The sequence below is a fragment of the Euprymna scolopes genome, chromosome 31 (assembly GCF_053919585.1).
Source record: "Euprymna scolopes isolate OS-2025 chromosome 31, ASM5391958v1, whole genome shotgun sequence".
In the NCBI taxonomy this organism is placed as follows: domain Eukaryota; kingdom Metazoa; phylum Mollusca; class Cephalopoda; order Sepiida; family Sepiolidae; genus Euprymna; species Euprymna scolopes.
In genome coordinates this window covers 963037-981108 of record NC_136512.1, presented here as the reverse complement: position 1 = coordinate 981108, position 18072 = coordinate 963037, and the positions used below count along the sequence as shown (strand labels likewise).

At 35.4% G+C, this 18072-nt stretch overlaps 1 protein-coding gene across 5 annotated transcripts in view; it reads left to right on the top strand.

The window, feature by feature from the left end:
* Positions 1 to 18072, top strand: part of LOC145255583 (organic cation transporter protein-like) — a 416644-nt gene that overhangs the window by 111417 nt on the left and 287155 nt on the right. The gene's annotated exons all lie outside the window — the stretch shown is intronic.

The following is an 18072-nucleotide window of genomic DNA, read 5'->3' as shown; positions in this document are numbered from 1 at the left end:
TATGCAACTAGTGATGGATCTCTTTACAAATGCTTGTACCTGCTTTGGACTGACAGTTAGCATTAAGAAAACTAAAGTCATGTACACTCCTGCTCTCGATGATCTGTATGTGGAACCTGATATCTTCGTCTGTGGAAAGCGCCTTGAAGTCGTAAAAAATTTTGTCTACCTTGGGAGTGCCTCATCAAATGATGGCACTCTAAATGTGGAAATAAGACAGAGAATCAGCAAGGCATCTGATGCTTTTGGAAGGTTACAAGATAGAGTCTGGCCTGACGGTGATCTAACTCTGACAACTAAAATTTCAGTATATTAAGCATGTGTAGTAACATCCCTACTCTACGCATCTGAAACTTGGACCTTGTACCGGTCACATATAGAATTGCTCGAGAGGTTCCATCAGCACTGCCTTAGACACATTCTTGGTTTAAAGTGATATAGCTTTGTCCCTGATACATATGTCTTAAAAAAGGACAAAACAACCAGTATTGCTACCATTGTTATTAAGAACCAGATGCGTTGGGCGGGTCATTTCATCCGGCTTGAAAACTATCGACTCCCAAAACAGTTGTTCTATGGTGAGCTCTTTCTTGAAAAAAGACCCCAGCACAAGCCCAATAAACGTTTTCGTGATAGCATTAAGGAGAGTCTGATGAACTTTCATATTCCTGTTGACAGTTGAGAGTCCCTAGCACATGATCACAAGCAGTGGAGGACACTGATATATAGGGCGCAGAACACTTTGAAGCAGCCAAAATAGACCGAGCGAAGCTTAAGAGAGCATGTAGGAAATGCCAAACCTTGCCGCTCAACCATGGAGATCTCTAGATTTGTAAGATGTGTGATCGGGCTCTGTTGTCTAAGGCAGGTTTTGTTAATCACGTGAAAGCCCACGATAAAACAGGTTCTGCTGCTGTTAGTTTCATACAATCAGTGAACGTTTTCAGTATCATGTCTGCTTGAGGGTGTGCAAATCGCTGGCAGGGCTAAAAAGTCATCTTCGGGCACATGGACTTTTAGTGACTGAGGGAGTGGCTCTCGTCTGACAAGCCGCTGCAATCATCATATATATATGTATAATATGAGGCTGAACGTCTGTGTGTGTGTGTGTGTGTGTGTGTGTGTGTGTGTGTGTGTGTGTGTGTGGTCACGAATAGGCTCCTATATGGTTGACTATTATAGAAAACTGATCACATATAATGATAGATGTATCGAGACACAGGAATGGGTATGTTTGATCTGGCATAATGATGATTCATTAAAATTGTGGGGTCTGCGTTCGCGCCTGATCCACAAAGTATGGAAATAAAAAATTAAAAAATTAAAAAACGTTTACAAGTGTTTTTAATATAGATGTACATAATAATACTTTGATAAGTATGTTTTAACTTAAATAGGGATGGTATAATAAAATTGTGGGGTCTGCGTTCGTGCCTGGCCTCCATAGAACGGAAATAGGCACAAACTTTAATAAAGACTTTTCATATCTATCTGAATAAGTATACTTTGATAATTATGTTTTAGTTTGAAGAAATATGGTATAATAAAATTATGGGGTGTTCGTTCGCACCTGACCTCCATAGAATGGAAATATGTCACAAATTTTAACAAGGTTTTCTAATATAGATCCACAGAATATTGTGATAAGTGTTTCAGTGTGAACAGGTATGGTATAATAAATTATGGGGTGTATCTATTTTATTTTTACTTTCATCATATTTTGCTTTGGTTTTGATACCCCCAAATTCGAAGCTATCTCTTTACAACCCTTCCTTTTCATAACCTATCATACTTTCATAAATCAGAGTCCATTTTCTGTAGGCTGTTTTTGAACCCAGTCAACGACGGGTACTTTTGCTAGTATATATATATATATATATATATATATATATATATATATATATATATATATATAAGAGAGAGAGAGAGAAAACATAAGATATTTACAGCTAGTGTATGTTGATAAATTGAGTTCTATCCAAAATGAAAGTTCTAAATTTAGAAGTCTACCAAGATATGAATGCTTATTGGAATGAATAGATATGAAGACGTAACGGTGTCACATTTCACAGTCAATCCGGATTTTATTCTTGCAAACAAAAGTTTATGCTGAATTATCCGCCCTTTGTAAAAAGGCGTCCATGTTTAATATTGAGCAATGATACTGACCAGGTTGATTTTTGCTGAACAAGATCACAGTGTTGACGTGATTATGCCATATATGGGGTTTGTATTACAATTCACAGAGTTACGAAAAAGTTGTCAAAAAACAAATATATAACAAATGAATGTTATCAAAAGCAAGATAAGTAACTTTTCTACCAAACAGGATGAGAGTTTAATGTTTCTATCAAATGTAAAATGTTTATTCGGCTTGAAAAACAAGTAATATTGAGCGCTACCATAGAACAAGAAAAATTGTGGCGATGTCTTTGAAGTCTCGACAATGACTTCAAAATAAGAAATAAAACAAAATGGTGACAGAAACCCACCCAATAAATGTTACTATAACATTTACTGGGTTTCTACCACCATTTTGTTTTATTTCTTATTTTGAAGTGGTTATCGAGACTTCAAAAATGTAAAGAGACATTGCGACCATTTTTTTCTTGTTCTCTGGTAGCGCTCAATATTACTTGTTTTTCGAACCGAGTAAACATTTTACATTAAATAAGAATACTAATAACTTATCCAGTTTGGTAGAAAAGTAACTGATCTTGTCTTTGATAACATTTATTATATATATATATATATATATATATATATATATATATTCTGACGACGATCGGATGAACCAAAACGCTTGAGGAGAATATTACCGAACAACAAATATTGGGCGCTGTAATATACAACTTGCCAGCCGAAATAAAAAAAGACCGCTCTGAAAATCGAAAAGTTATCCAACAAAATCGGAAAAAAGATCTGTCGTGTTCAGTCAGACATGCTTGATATATATATATATATATATATATATATATATATATATATATATATATATATATGATTAGTTTTTTTTGGAAAAAGAATTCCAGCAGAGTGCTCAATTAAAAGGAAAATCCAAATTTTAAGAGCGTACTTAGACGACGAATATTGGCTGAAGAGAGCTTGATAAGGATACCTTAAACGGGCCTTATTATCGGGCTTGAAACCGACGGTACCAATGACCTGTCTCAACTAACAACTTTCTGTACACAAAATATATATATATATATATATATATATATATATATATATATATATATATATATATATATATATTATAATGACTGTGTAGTTTGGTTTCCAAGAAGTACATCCACTGAAACAACATTTATCTACTAAAAAGTGCTCAATGAGTTAACAGAACAGGTATATTAAATTTATCTATACAAACATTAATGGCTACGTATGTGCATACATGTTTCTGTAATCACCCGTTTTAGGGAGACTACGTCTTCAGGCCAAGAATTTCCCTCGAAAAGGATGATTACAGAAACATGTATGCACATATGTAGCCATTAATGTTTGTATAGATAAATTTAATATGTGTGTGCGTGTGTGTGCAGTAACCCCTCGCTACTTTGTGGTTTAATAATCACAGATTCGCTACTTCACAGGTTTTTCAATATATTAATATCATGGATTTTCACCATAAATCCATGAAAACCGTGATAATCGAATATTTATTTATGTACAGCATGGAACTGTAATAGCGTACTGCACAACCTTACAAGAATTACAATCTGTCTATTATTATTTACTAGCGGGGTACCCGGCGTTGCCCGAGTGTTTGTTTCCGGGACGGGGGGGGGAGTTTTAAAAAATGTTATGGTAGGTAAGTAGGAAGGATCAAACCCGGAGTCATGAGTAAAAGTAGGAAAATAAAGTGTGAAAAAAAAAAAAAAAAAACATCTGCAACGTTAACAGTTCGGCCACCAAGAAAAGTCCATTCCAGTTGTTTAGGAAAAAAAAAAAAACGACTACGGTAGGTCGGCACGAACGTGAAAATATGTGAATTGTCCAGCACGCTAACCACTACGCCACAAAGCACTGCAGCTTAGTTTAGTGATTTTAAATAACTTCACATGAAAGAACTACGAAGCCAAACCGGTGTTCTCTTCTCAACTGTTCCTTGTGAACGCTCCCCAAACGGTGTTAAGTGGTGGCAGGGGGAGGAGGAATTTATTAGAGAGAAAATATTTTACCACTTCCATTGATCTTAACCGATTTTGGCCGTGACTTCTCAGCAGAAAAAGTATAGAAATCTAAGATTATCGAGGAATTTGAGAAATAATAAGCCTATAACACACCTCAGATATTGTTCTGCCGTTTGTGCATATTATATTTGCATGAAATATCTTGATTTTTAATCCTATTAAGGTCAAAATCCGACGAGAAAAAATGAGTTCATTTTATTTATATAGAGATATCGTAACAGGTGGCTTATAAACATTACAAGGATGGATTTAAACAGTCTATAAACAATTAAATAAGGTAAAAATAATGGTTTTGTCATACTTCGCAGATTTTCAAATATCACGAGTGGTCTGGGTCCTTATCTACCATGATCTTCGAGGGAATACTGTATGTATGTATGTATGTATGTATGTATGTATGTATAAATATTATATGTGTATATATACATCGTAGAACGATAAAATTGTCTCCTTAAAGAAAACAGCACTACAATTTTATTTCAAAACTTTTATTGAAAATATCAATTCAGGTAACTTGATTATGTAATATGCAGTACAGTTGACATCTATTCAATGTAGCCGCCTTCAGCTGCAGTCACCGTCTCCTTACAGGTTTGGAACTAGAAGCATGCCTTTTCGACAATCGCTGGCGATAAGGCTGGGTTTGGTGTTGATGGAGGTAATGTTGATGATTTTGATGTTGATGTATGACCAAAGGAAGTAGTCCAGCGGATTTAAGTTGGAAGACAGTGCAAGAAAGGTACAAAGTCGTAACACTCCTTCTGAAGTCAAGCCTGGGTCTCTTTGAACTTGTAGACCAGCGCCGAGTCCTCTTGCCACACCCAGAGTCTGCCAGCGGCCATCTGATTGCACCAGGGGATTGTTACAGTTTGGCAGATCCAGGTACACTTTGGTGTTGCCTTTCGAGCCGACTTCAAAGATGTGAAGTGGCATGATGTAGCCCTCACACGAAACCACACCAAAGATCATAACCGTGGATCGTCCAATGCATTGAGCTGTGCCCTCAAGCTTTGAACCGTCCAGTTTTACATTGCCAACATGGATTGGTAGAGAGCATGGTCTCGTGTGTCACTTTCAGACATGATAGAGGCTCCTATCGCTCTTGGGATTTGTACACAACTGGCCAACTAGTAAATTGTCTGCAACAAAAAAAGAAAACCGATTTTCATCAAACAGAAATGGAATCATGTCGTCTTTTCTATGCCGAAAATTTTATCACTCCACCCTATAGGTATATGTTTATATGCATGTATATGTGTGTACATATATATATATATAGGCGTATTTATTTTTCAATGATCATGTTTAAATACGGCATTCAATTAATTTGGAGTGTTCTTTGAGATGACGTATGTAAAAGGTTGTTAATTCAATAATCCGAAAGTAGTTTGAATAGCGAGTTGATCTGACAGATTGAAATTGTGGCTTCATAAGATATTTTTTTCACTGGAGAAATGTGGAAAGAAACTGTGTTCACTAATTTATTCACAATCTTTCAAATTAATGGATTCGTAATTTGATGCGTAGAATGCCGCTCCCCTAACTCACCAGCTTTAATGTCAATTTGTTTTTTCATGGCAATCACTGCAGACAAAACATGAAGCCACTTGATGCAAGAGTCTAACATGAAAGAAAGATGATTATCACAAAAACAAGAGATGCCTATTGGCTTTAATATTGAAAAATAAAATTTAAAAAGCTATAGACAGGAGGAAACAATCAGCAGGAAAAGAGTTCCTCAAACATGTACTTCTTGAAAAAACTACTCGAATGAAATATCAAAACTGTATTGATAGAACATTAGACCAACGAGTAATACGAACTCAAACAAAGGAAACCGGGACTAGATCAGAGAACATATGGCATACTAATATTTATAGGAAAGACTGAGACTAGCAACATCACCTCTGTGAGGGAGAGAGAGAGAGAGAGAGAGAGTACAGATGTAAAAAAGCACTTAGGAGTGCATGGGAAAATATCAACAGGAGTTTTAAGATAGCTAGCTTCCGAGTATATTAGCAGCAGTAACCAAGAAAAAAGGCACCTATGCAAATTAGGAAGAATGAGCAAGCTGGCGCAACAAAAAAAGGACATCACGTGGTCGAGAGAAAAAAACAGTGCAGTTGAAAAAGATGGACGTGTAAAATCAAAGACGAGAAATGGCTGTCTATGGCTGGCATGTAGTGGAGCAGAAAGAAAAACACGAGCCAGAGAAATGGACATGTGGCTCCACAGTGGCAGAGAGAGATTTTTAAGCTGGTCTCAAGACAGGGAGAAAGAAAACGGTAATAAATGACTTGTGCTAAGAAAGATAAAAATGCCAACCCTGATTTTTATTTATTCCTTTCCTTTGTTTGTAACTGCAACATTACACAGAGAAGACAAAAGGGCCAGGCCAATCAAATTATAGATACGTTTTTGCATCTTATCAAGAAGTCACTTAATCTAAGGAACTAAAAAGACTACTATTTCAAGGTGAAAAACTAGTTAATGATAGTTGGACAGCAATTCTTCCCCTTTTGTCATAAACATAGATAATAGAATGTGAGGACTAAAGGATAAAATGAGGGACGTGAGAGTGACGGTTGCCAAAAATAAATCCACTCCACTTTCTATTCTCCTTAAAATGTGTGGAGTTATTATCTTATGTATCTGATTATCAAAGCCTGGAAGCAAGTTAAGGATTGACCAACACCCTTCCTAGAGTTAGAGACTCAAACAGAAATATTCAATTTGCAAGTAAATAAGTCTCGTCTACCACCCAGCTTTCAAGATATTGCCAAGGTAAATAAGGTTAACTCCCTCCAGCAGGCTAGAAAATTTTTCACAGTTGCCAGTATCCTATATCTTTATAAAGCCAACATGCGTGGAGTATAGACGCACAAGCCACTTGTCTCTCCCTCTTAAGCAGAGTGTCAAAAAGAGTCTCTAACCTCATAGGTCCTGCACCATCTACTAAGCTCCAACCTCTGTCCTATCACTGCAATGTTGCATCTTCGTGTTTGTTTTACACATGCTTCCACTGCATGTTCTCTAATAAGCTTACCTCCGCTTGTATCCCCTTAACATAAAGATAAATTGTGATCAGACTAGCAGCAAGATCCCACCCCTTCACTGTAGAAATTCCTAGATTTTAGAAAACGTTTACTCTAATTGCTTCTTTCTTTGGAATTTCCTTTTTGCTCCCTGCTTCCCAAACTGTACCAACATGCAGAAATTTAAATGTAATTTGAACAAATATTTTGCTTTACAAGTCTGCTCTTACGTTTCGATGGTCTTATTTATTTCCCTCCCACGGCACAAAGATGTGACACAAAGGCTAGACAGTGGGATGGAAGCACCAGTACCCTCGAGAAAGAGCCTTCTGACCTTAAAAAAAAAAATCTGGGTAGCTCTGTTAGCATTCTACTATATGGGCGCCTCAGGTGATGACTAATAAACTAATCACTTCTCAAAGGGAGAAGGTTAAGCCTGAGGGTAGACCTCTTAGAATTTTTAATGACATCCATATGATTCGCTACAGATTGTGAAGCTACCATTGCACAAAGACAGCACACACTCTGCCAGTCCATACATCATGTCACATACAAATAGGCAAAAATTTATACATTCTAAAAATCATTGTAAGGAAGAAATAGCCACAGCTAAAAGAAGGCATACTGAAATAACCAGAGAATGCATAGAATCGCAAAAATAGGAACTCATGATGTACACAAACCTAAAACAATGGCAGATTGCATTTTTGAAATTCATCACCTGTGACAATCAGACTTAAGTAGGATGTATTCTAATTCCTGCTGTAGCTGTTCATTTGAGCCTAAAATCATAAAAATTGGTCAGTCATTTCATAAGATGTATAGCAATAACATACTGAATTTTTAAAAGCTATCCTACCTTGACAGAGTACAAAATAGACTTTGTGGCTTAGTGGGGGATGCCCTTTTCTCTTCCCTGCAACCTCTCTCCTACAGAAGAGACGTTGCAAGCCTGTCTTTGTTTTATCGTTATTTCCATGGCAAGTGCTCGTCTGAGCTCCAATCTCTGGTCCCCCCTCACCAATCTTTCACGATAAACACCCATCTAGCTGAAACCACTGTCAATAATTTTCCCCACTCTTTATCTGTGCCTAAACCAAAACGTAGATTCCATAAACAAAGCTTCTTTCTTAGAACTGCACGCCTGTGGAACTCTCTGCCGCTTTCCTGTTTCCCACCTGACTACAACTTTGATGTCTTCAAGTCCAACGTAAACAAATTCCTGATGAATCGACCCCTTAAGTAAGACACTTTATTAAATCTTCAATACTAACGATTACTACAACACTATTCCATTATTACACACAGTAACCCTTATCCCCGAATGGCTTCCGGGCCCTGATAATTGGTGACCTCCATGTAAAAAAAAAAAAGAAAAAAAAAAGAAGCTTATTACAATTTTAAATGCTTGTACAAAAGAAGTCTGGAAACTTATTGAAGGCACTTCATACACAGTCAAAATGGAAATGGCCATTTCAGAGATGGTCTAGACTCTGTTGGTGCCAAGGAAAAAATACCCCTGAAAACAATGAGGTGGGAAGAATTGCATTATTCAAGAGGCTCAACAAGTATCTATTAACAGTCTTTATTATAGTCCAGTCGTCAGATGAAGGAGTCATAAACTTGGATTGTAATTTTTTTATTATTGTCCAAATTATTACTTTTTTTTAGTTTTTTTTTGTTTGTTTTAATTTTATTATTTCCTTTTATGGCCGCCACTTTTATTGCCTATAAAATTTCTATTTTTTTATGGATACATTATTTCAAATGACTCCATAGATGTTCTTTAGTAAATAATTAATGCATTACAAGTCAAAACAAAAAATAAAATAAAATAAAATGTACGTTAATCTACAGAAAACTAATTGCCAACTAGCAGGGATACCCGGAATTGCCTTGTGCAAAAATGTAACATAATTTCTATTCTTCTCTCTTACCCCTCCTGTTTCCCTCTCTCCCTTTTCTTCTTTGTTCAGCCCATTCCTCTCTTTGCACATACACACACATATAACTCCAGTCAACAGAAGGGAAATGACTCTGTGAAAAAATCAAAGTTGCTTCCCTTTACATGATAATGTTAAAAGATGCATTTACGTTTTGATAACATTAAATGATATAAATAGCCATTTATCCCACAAATATTGATTTTTTTTTTTTAAATTTTGGATATTATACATCCGGTGTTATGCCAACTAAAAAAATGCCAACTTTGTTGGTGTTTGTAATGTATTTTTCAAGTTTTAGTTACATTTTCCCTTTATATCATAAATAATGGGCTATGTTATAACAGAAAGGCATGTATCCGGTTCTAAAAATATGGAGAGAGGTCACAGTTTTGAAGATGAGAGAATGTCTCTGTTTGCTTACCTTTCCACAAGGGCATAGTTAGAAGGTCGGTTTTTAATGTGGGGAAAATCCAGTTGCCCCAAAAAGCAAAAATTAAAATTGCCCCAGTCAAGATGGATTTCTGCTTCACTGACCGAGGACTTCCTGAAGTTCACATATGATTTCTTTACATAGATATCCGAGTGTTCCTTTAATATTCTCCTTCACAAAGCTTAAGTTTGTACAACAGTAGAGAACATTACTTTCCTTCTATCCAGTTGGTCATCCAACTATGTTATAGTTTATCCTTCCTTGTGGTCTTTTCTGGGGTTGATCAGATTCTAGAACAAGAATTTAACTGGAAATTTTATATGAAATTAAAACGAAAATAGAGCATGTTGCCATCAACAGAATAACAAATCTCCGACATTTTTACATCCAAGAGGTCTTAGGTTTTTAAATTTTTGAGATGAGGATTTATAATTCATGTCATTTGAATTATTCACACTATTGTTCTCATCTTCAGTGTGATTTTCACGTTTCGGTTGATGTCGCTTCCGAATTTACAAGAATTATATATAGGAGTAAAATTTTTTAAAATATGTTTTCTTCGTGATAAAAGCGTTGTTTAAGTGCAAATTCAAAAATGTGAGTATAGCAAGCCAATTCAACACAGATTTAAAAAAAAAAAAAATAAACAAACATTTATTTGTTTATAAATCAAAGAACTTTTCGACGTAAAACACAGTTGGTTTTAGGGTTTGCTTTTTCTTTTTTTTTTTCATCTTTTTTATCCCTCGTTGCGTGATGCCACTAAGAAAAACAAGACTCATTCAGTGTTATCAACGGTGATTTTTAAATGCCCAGGTTGGGAGATATGCATGGTCTTTTTTGTTTTAATTTTCTTGTTCACTTTGTTTTTGCTGGAGAGGGGGCATTCTACTGGATGCCAAAAATTCTCCCATTAGTTTAGTTACTCCAACCGAGAGTTCTTTTTTTTAGCTTTTAACCGTCCCTTTAAGTGCTATTGTTTGTATTTCTCTTGCACTTGGTTCACCGGGTATTTTATCCAGATAGTTTGGGAAATTCTTTTTCATTAACCCACTTGCTCCTATAATGACTGGTATGATTGATACCTTCTTAAGATTCCAGTTTCCTTTCATGCCGTACATAAGTCATTATTTTTTTTTTCATTTTCTCCCTCTCTGCTCTGTTAAGGCCAGCATCATTAGGGACGCTTACTTCAACTAGTGTTGCCATTTTCTCCCTCTTGTCCCATATCACTATGTTAGGCTTAATAGCCCCATTTCTAGGTATGTAGCTGCAGAAATTTCGTAGTCATAGTGGATGGTGTATGACTTATTTCCAACTGTTTTTTCTGGTAAACATGTTCCCAAGATTTGCTACTACATTGGATATTCAGGTTTTTACAAATTTTCAAGCGGAGATATTTATACACTCCATTGTGTCGCATTGTATAATAGCCGTTCCTAACAGGATTTTACAACTGGATGTCAGGTGGCTCACATTCTCTACTTCTGTGTGGCAGAACCTGCACTTGTTGTTATTGCTGAGACCACTCATCTTTTTAAAAGCATGAGTCTACAAGCTTGTGTCGCATTGTATAATAGCCGTTCCCAACAGGACTTGACAACTGGATGTCAGGTGGCTCACACTCTCTACTTCTGTGTGGCAGAACCTGCACTTGTTGTTATTGCTGAGACCACTCATCTTTTTAAAAGCATTGGTCATCAAGCTTGGATCTTGAGCGGCCATTATCATTCTCTCCTGATTATAGCGAAGAGATCCTTTTTCAAGCCAGTCTTCTTTATCTATATATATTCTTGTGATAGTTCATCCAGGAAATACTTAACACACTGTTGGTTAGTCCATTCTTCCAGTTTTCAGCAATAAAAGGTCTTAATGTATTTTTGTCGACTCTTTTGTGTTATTTCCTTTGCTAGCTTGCTTTCTGTTTCTGTCTTATTTATAAGTCAGTCTTGTGCAAAATGTTTGGCCAGTTTTGTGATGGAAGTAGTTCTACTGACCTTCTTTTCTTGGTGTTTATATACCATTTTAAGGTTTGGATTTTGGGAGCTTATCAGGTATTGTCCAGTGCTCACAATAGTGGCTCGGTGTTGATGATTATACCTATACCTCCTGCTCCACATGGTAGATACAGTCTTGGTAGACACTGGTTTCTGCATATTACTCGGTATAATGTTAACATTTTTCTTGTTTTAGTGTCTAGCCTGTTAATGTCTCTCTGTTGCCAGTCAACAATGCCAAAGCTATACGTCACCACTGGCATAGCTAGTTGGTTTATGGCAGTCACTTTGTTTTTGTTTATTAGTTGTGTTTTTGTTATATGAAGATATGTTTTCTTTATGATGAAAATATCACACACACACACACACACACACACACACACACACACACACACACATATATATATATATATATATATATATATATATATATGTGTAGGCAAACCATTAAAAGGTATTTATATTTTTGTTAAAAATATTTAAAATTTACACTCTCTTAACCTTACCTTTTAACCAGATTTTATTTTGTTTTATTTTAATTCTATTTTAATTTAATCTTACTGTTTATCAACATCAAAAAGTAACTATTTTCCTTTATTTTCCAGATACATCTCCCTTACTTAAAAAAAAAAAAACAAAAAAAAAAAACACCCAATATTTTTGCTGCAGAGGAAACTTTGTTTCAAAAAACTATATGTCCAAGACTCATTGTCTATCACAATAAAAACATCGTTTCTGAAACGTTCGTACAATTTATTGATTTTGTTTGTTCTTCTTTATGAAACCGATTTTTAATTTTAATTATAAATTATCAATCATCTTACTTATATAAAATATATTTTTCATACATGTAAATAGGTTTGACGACCACCACTTTGTCGAGGAGATTGGCCATGCATCGCTCTGAAAACAGTGCTATATTTAACCACTTGACTAATCAACATTCATGTCCTCTGTCCTAATTTAGGAAGATTTTAGTTGACAATACATCTATACTTGAACAAATCAATAATAAATGTAAAGTTGAAATACTAGAAGCATTAATAATAAAAACTAAAAAAAAAAAACTACTATAACAAACTAAACTTTACCAATAATACTAACATCCTAAAATATTTGTAAAGTTATTAAAATAATTAACCAACGAAAAAATATACACGTGATAAAATAAAAAACATAAATAAAAATTTTATAAATTGTTTAAAACCAGTCAGATTAATCTATCCCTGACTGATTGGAAAGTACTCAGACTTCTGATAATCATGGTAATTACATCAGCAAGTTCCTGCCAGAATTGAAGACCATTATTCGGAAGTTGGAAAGGATAAAAAAACGTCTATTTTATTTAATGAAATATGCCTGAGAAAATATATATACGGCATAATCACGTTGACAGACCAGTTATTGTTAAATCACTGAAGTTAAGCAACGTTGAACCTGGTCAGTACCAAATGGGTGACGAACTTAGAAATTCCAGGCGCTGTATGTAAGAGGATGTCGAGTCGACCCCCCCCCCCCTGCAAGAGTTGCAAAATATAACGTCATCATCTCTCCTAATGGGGATATACATGTGAATGGGGACCGCTTGTGAATTTCATACTCCCATGGAACTTCCCCCTTTGGAGGAAGGCAGTTAAACCCGCATAGGGTTAGTGCCATTTCGATTTTTTTTCTATGCATGTGTGTGTGTGTGTGTGTGTGTGTGTGTGTGTGTGTGTGTGTGTGTGTGTGTGTGTGGTAAGTAATAAGAATGCACATCTAGAACCAAAAATAGGTTAAAGGTTTCGAAAATTCATCTTAGAATTGCCCACAAGGATCTGTGGCGTAATGGATAAAGTACTTAGTAATTGTAAGTTACACTCTTCTGGAGGTTGAATACAAAAATACGATTGGTAATTATTTAGGACTTCTACTCAACCATGGCTGACGGAATAAGGGCATGGTACTTCTATGGATTAAATAAAGGATTCCGTTTGAAATTTCCCAATTCTGACAGAAAAATTAGAGAGTTCGACGAGATACTTCAGAAATATTAAAGGTTGAAGTATCAACCCCTTGGGACACACCCGCATTAATGTAATGTTATTTTGATGTCCGGCCATTGAGAATAAGTGAAGTTTGAATAAATGGCAGACAAAGTAAAGGACAAATAAGGAAGAATTTTATTTAGATCATAATTTTACACATTTTAAATCGATATGAAAAGGGGGAGGGACATTCTCAGCATCAAATTAAAAATCCATTATCCAAGAAAATTGCTTGGAGATGAATAAACATGCATTTCTGTATTCGTAGAATTCTTTTCAAGAAGCAACGAGATTCCATTTTGAAAACAGAATCAAGAAATAAACCAAAAACTCTAAAATGAAAAATATACAATTATGAATTCATTATTATTCTTGGATGGATAATTTTTTAAAGATGACTGGAATCCACAAAGATATTAGTATTTTTCAAATCCAAATAAAAATTAATGGGAAAATACACAAGGAAAAAAATGTCACAGGGAAAAAGTTATATGAAAAAAAAACAAAAAAACATGACAACCTGAATATCACAGTTCTGAATTTTTAAGATGAGGGCTGATTGTTTATATTATTTGTTTTGATTGGACTATTGTTCTCATTTTGAGTGTTATTTGTGTCGTCTTTGACCTTCGTAAGATATCTTGGAAAAAAAAAGGAAAAAAATTACTGGCTCCGTAGATGGTTTTGTATTCTTGGAGTTGTTTTTGTTTTCTTCGCCGTGGTTTCGTATGTGCATAAGTTTTGGTTGACAAAGAGAGGTAACCTTAATATAGTTTAATGGGGTTGTCTCCTTTTTACCATTGAAATTTTAAGAATAGGTTGTAGAATTTTTGTTTTTCTTTATAATTAGAAGTTCCCATAAACTGCTGATATCTATGCTTGGTCTGTTCGGTATTTTTTTTTCTTCAGCATATGTACCGCTTCTTTAAGTCATCTAACTCTCAATTTTGCATCCCTGTGAATTATTTTGACTTCCATAAAAGGATGTGTGTTCCTTTTTCTTTCTATATGTGATCAATTACACCGACCAAAACGTCGCACAAATAACACTCAAGACAAGAACAATAATTCGATCAAAACAAGTAATACAAACTTGAGCAGTATTTGGATTATATGGGCTACTGTTTTCATCTTGAGTGTTATTTTACCAACGTTTCAGCCGATGTAACCTTCGATCTTTTTCGGGTATATTTTGTCTAACTCGGATCTTTTTGTCAAACTCAGGAATTTACATAGAATTTTAAACAGAACTCTATTTAATCTACAGGGATAGTATGCTCTTGTTCTGTCAGCCATGTCCCGATAGAAGTCTTAAATAATTCACAATTGTGTTTTAAGATTTTAAGTATCGCCCACACTAAAGATTAAACCTTCAACCTCTAGTAAATTGTCATTTAAAAATGAATCGTTCCTAGTATTTTATCCGTTACACCACAGGCCTGCAAGGTAAAATTCAGTTCCAAGTGAAACACTTCTGGAGGTTGAAGTTTCAACCCTCTGCATGGACGACACTCGAAATACAAATGTGAATTACTTAGAACTTCTAGCCGTTCATGGCTGACAGAACAAGAACAAGCTACTCTCACAGATTAAATAAAAGGTTCCATTCAAAATACTGTACAGATTCCCAATTTTGACAGTATGGTTAAACTAACAATTTCTCGCGTAAATTCAACACACTGCTGCAAAAACTTCCAACTCCAAAACTTAACACTCTTTCAAGTTGATTTGCACACAACAACGTATATAGCACACCTTCTTCAAATTCGATCCCCCATTAACTTCACGTCTGTTTTTATTCACCTGTCTCATTTGCATATAAACGGCGACAGTCTGTGTCGTTCACGTGACCGTCAACCCTAAAAATAACTGGATGTCGCCATTTTAGCCTTTTTCCTTTTGTTACATGACCGACCCTTTGAAGTACGCACACATGCTAGCCAAGTAAGTTATGATTTTCTCTACACTTTCTTAATCTATCTCGTTTGTTATGTAGCTGAAAAAGCTGGAGCACTAAATGTTTTAGTTTCGATTCTAGCTGATGGCATTCAAGTCATACATAATGTTTTAACTTTTAAAACCACTACTATCATAGGGAGATGCTTTTCGAACTGATATGCTATCATGCACGCACACACATGCACACAGACATATCGTAATTATGCACCAGTTATCTCCCCTTGTCATGATTTCCGATTTGTCCGATAGGTGATGTTCTCGACTTCCTGTTTCATTTTCTTTACTCAACTTCCGTTAGCTAGCTGATTCTCTCTCTTTAATTCGAATTATCCATTTAGTGGGACGCACATTTTCATTTGCCTCGGCAGGCAAATACTTACGTTTAAGATAAAATGTACATACATTCTTTTTTCAGGTAAGAAAGAATACATGTGCATACCTTATACTCAGATGTCATCTTTTACGTAGCTAAGAAAGTAAATGTAGTTGATTATGTAACAGAGGCTGTAGATGCTGCCGAGAAAGTAGGCGATTCTCGAAATACAACTGTGATTACTTAGGACTTCTACCCGGTCATGGCTGATGGAACAAGAACAAGATACTCTCACAGATTAAATAAAGGATTCTATTTGAAATACTATGCAAATTTCCAAATTCGACAGGCAGTTTGTTTGGACCTCCATGTCCCAGAGGATTTTATGATTTTCATTTTCAATATTACCTTTGGTCTGTGTTTGTACCATTCGTCTGCATATTTAAAATGCAAGTGTTTGCATAGTTCCCAACAAACTGCCTTTCCCATGCAGCTATGCTTGTTTTCTTAAGTTGACCATAAATTGAGCACTATCAAAGACCTCTGGCAACCATTCCTTTGTGCTTTCATTTTGTGTAACCAAAACAATTCTATCTTTATAGATCACATGTAGGCAAATTCTGTAGAACTTAAATGCCTACAAGACAATATTCGTGAGTATCTAAGGTCTCTGTTCAGAGTTATGTCAGGACAACCTGACATGAAGATACTTTCCCTGAAAATAAGCTATCTGAGCAGGTTCTTTGCCCAGACCAATGTGAATCTCTCTCTCTCTCTCTCTCTCTCTCTCTCTCTTGCATCAACTGCCTCAAGTCTCCATGATCACAATTGACATCATGTGCAATTTGCTGGATGTATATGAATCTAGATCGTCCTGTCCTCGCGCGCACGTGCCGTGGAGTCCGCAACAATACATTTCTCACCAGCTCTTGCTTACCCCTCTGGCAGTGACTGGCAAATTATGGTATCTGTTCAGTGCACATTTATCTATAAGTATGGCAAACCACTTATAATGCTATGGCTGTGAGTTAGTTTTGTTTTGTTTTTTTTTCAAAAATAAACAATTATAAACAGAACGACTCACAGAAATCTATCTATATTCTTTTTTCATTTTAATATACTTTCATAGAAATGTTTCTGTTATGTCAAAAAAAACTATTTTCTTTGTGTCACAAGTGTCACGCTCATACATAAATTCCATAGCTAATACAGCATACTGACCCAACGGGTCACGGGTTGTCTAGGACATATATATATATATATATATATATATATATATATATATATATGAAAAGAGTTAGACTTTTTTTAACAAATATTTCACGCCTTTTTCCTGCATGCCTTTCCTCCTACAGTCACACATACACAGACATTATATTAACTGTGTTATCATACCACCCTTCCCTGCCCCTGAATATTTCTCGCTTCCCAAACTAAAACTCTTTGAGCCAAGCGGTTTCAGCTTCATGCCAGGTTTACAAGAATGTAAGACTTACTTTTCTCATTGCCTGCAAGCAGTGATTTTTGTGAGTTCTTTAATGACTGCAAGTTTGGCTTAACATTTCCGTAGCATTTCTCTTTTCTCACTCACTTTTTCTTTGTTTTCCCATCTTTTTTTTTCTTTTTAATAAAAGACGATTTAATAAATTTTTCCCATCTATATATAGATCTATTTGCATATAAAAGTCACTTTTTTCCTTGTGTGTATGTGTGTGTGTGTGTGTGTGTGTGTGTGTGTGTGTGTGTGTGTGTGTGTGTGTGTGTGTGAGAGAGGGGGGGGGGAGATAGTTCCCTATACACTCCAAAACGACTGGGCCGATTTTTTTTTTTTTTTAATTTCACACAAATGTACTTAATGTTTTGGGGATTGTTCTTAGATAGGTCTTGCATCGAAATGACTCTGATAAGTATCAAAATTCGAAACATCCGATGGAAGAAGGAACAGGCGATCTTAACCAACGTTAACATCTTATACAGCCTAACATCACTAGTTTTATTTACCGCACATGCAGAAAGGCCCTACGTATAAAATTAACAGTAGGTGCTTTGATAAAACAGGACACATTCGAAATGAATGTTTCTGTTTAGTGCACAATTGAACTGATACTTGACTCTTGCACTTTAATCTCTAATTCTAGCCATTATACAAAAAATACATTCATAAAATCA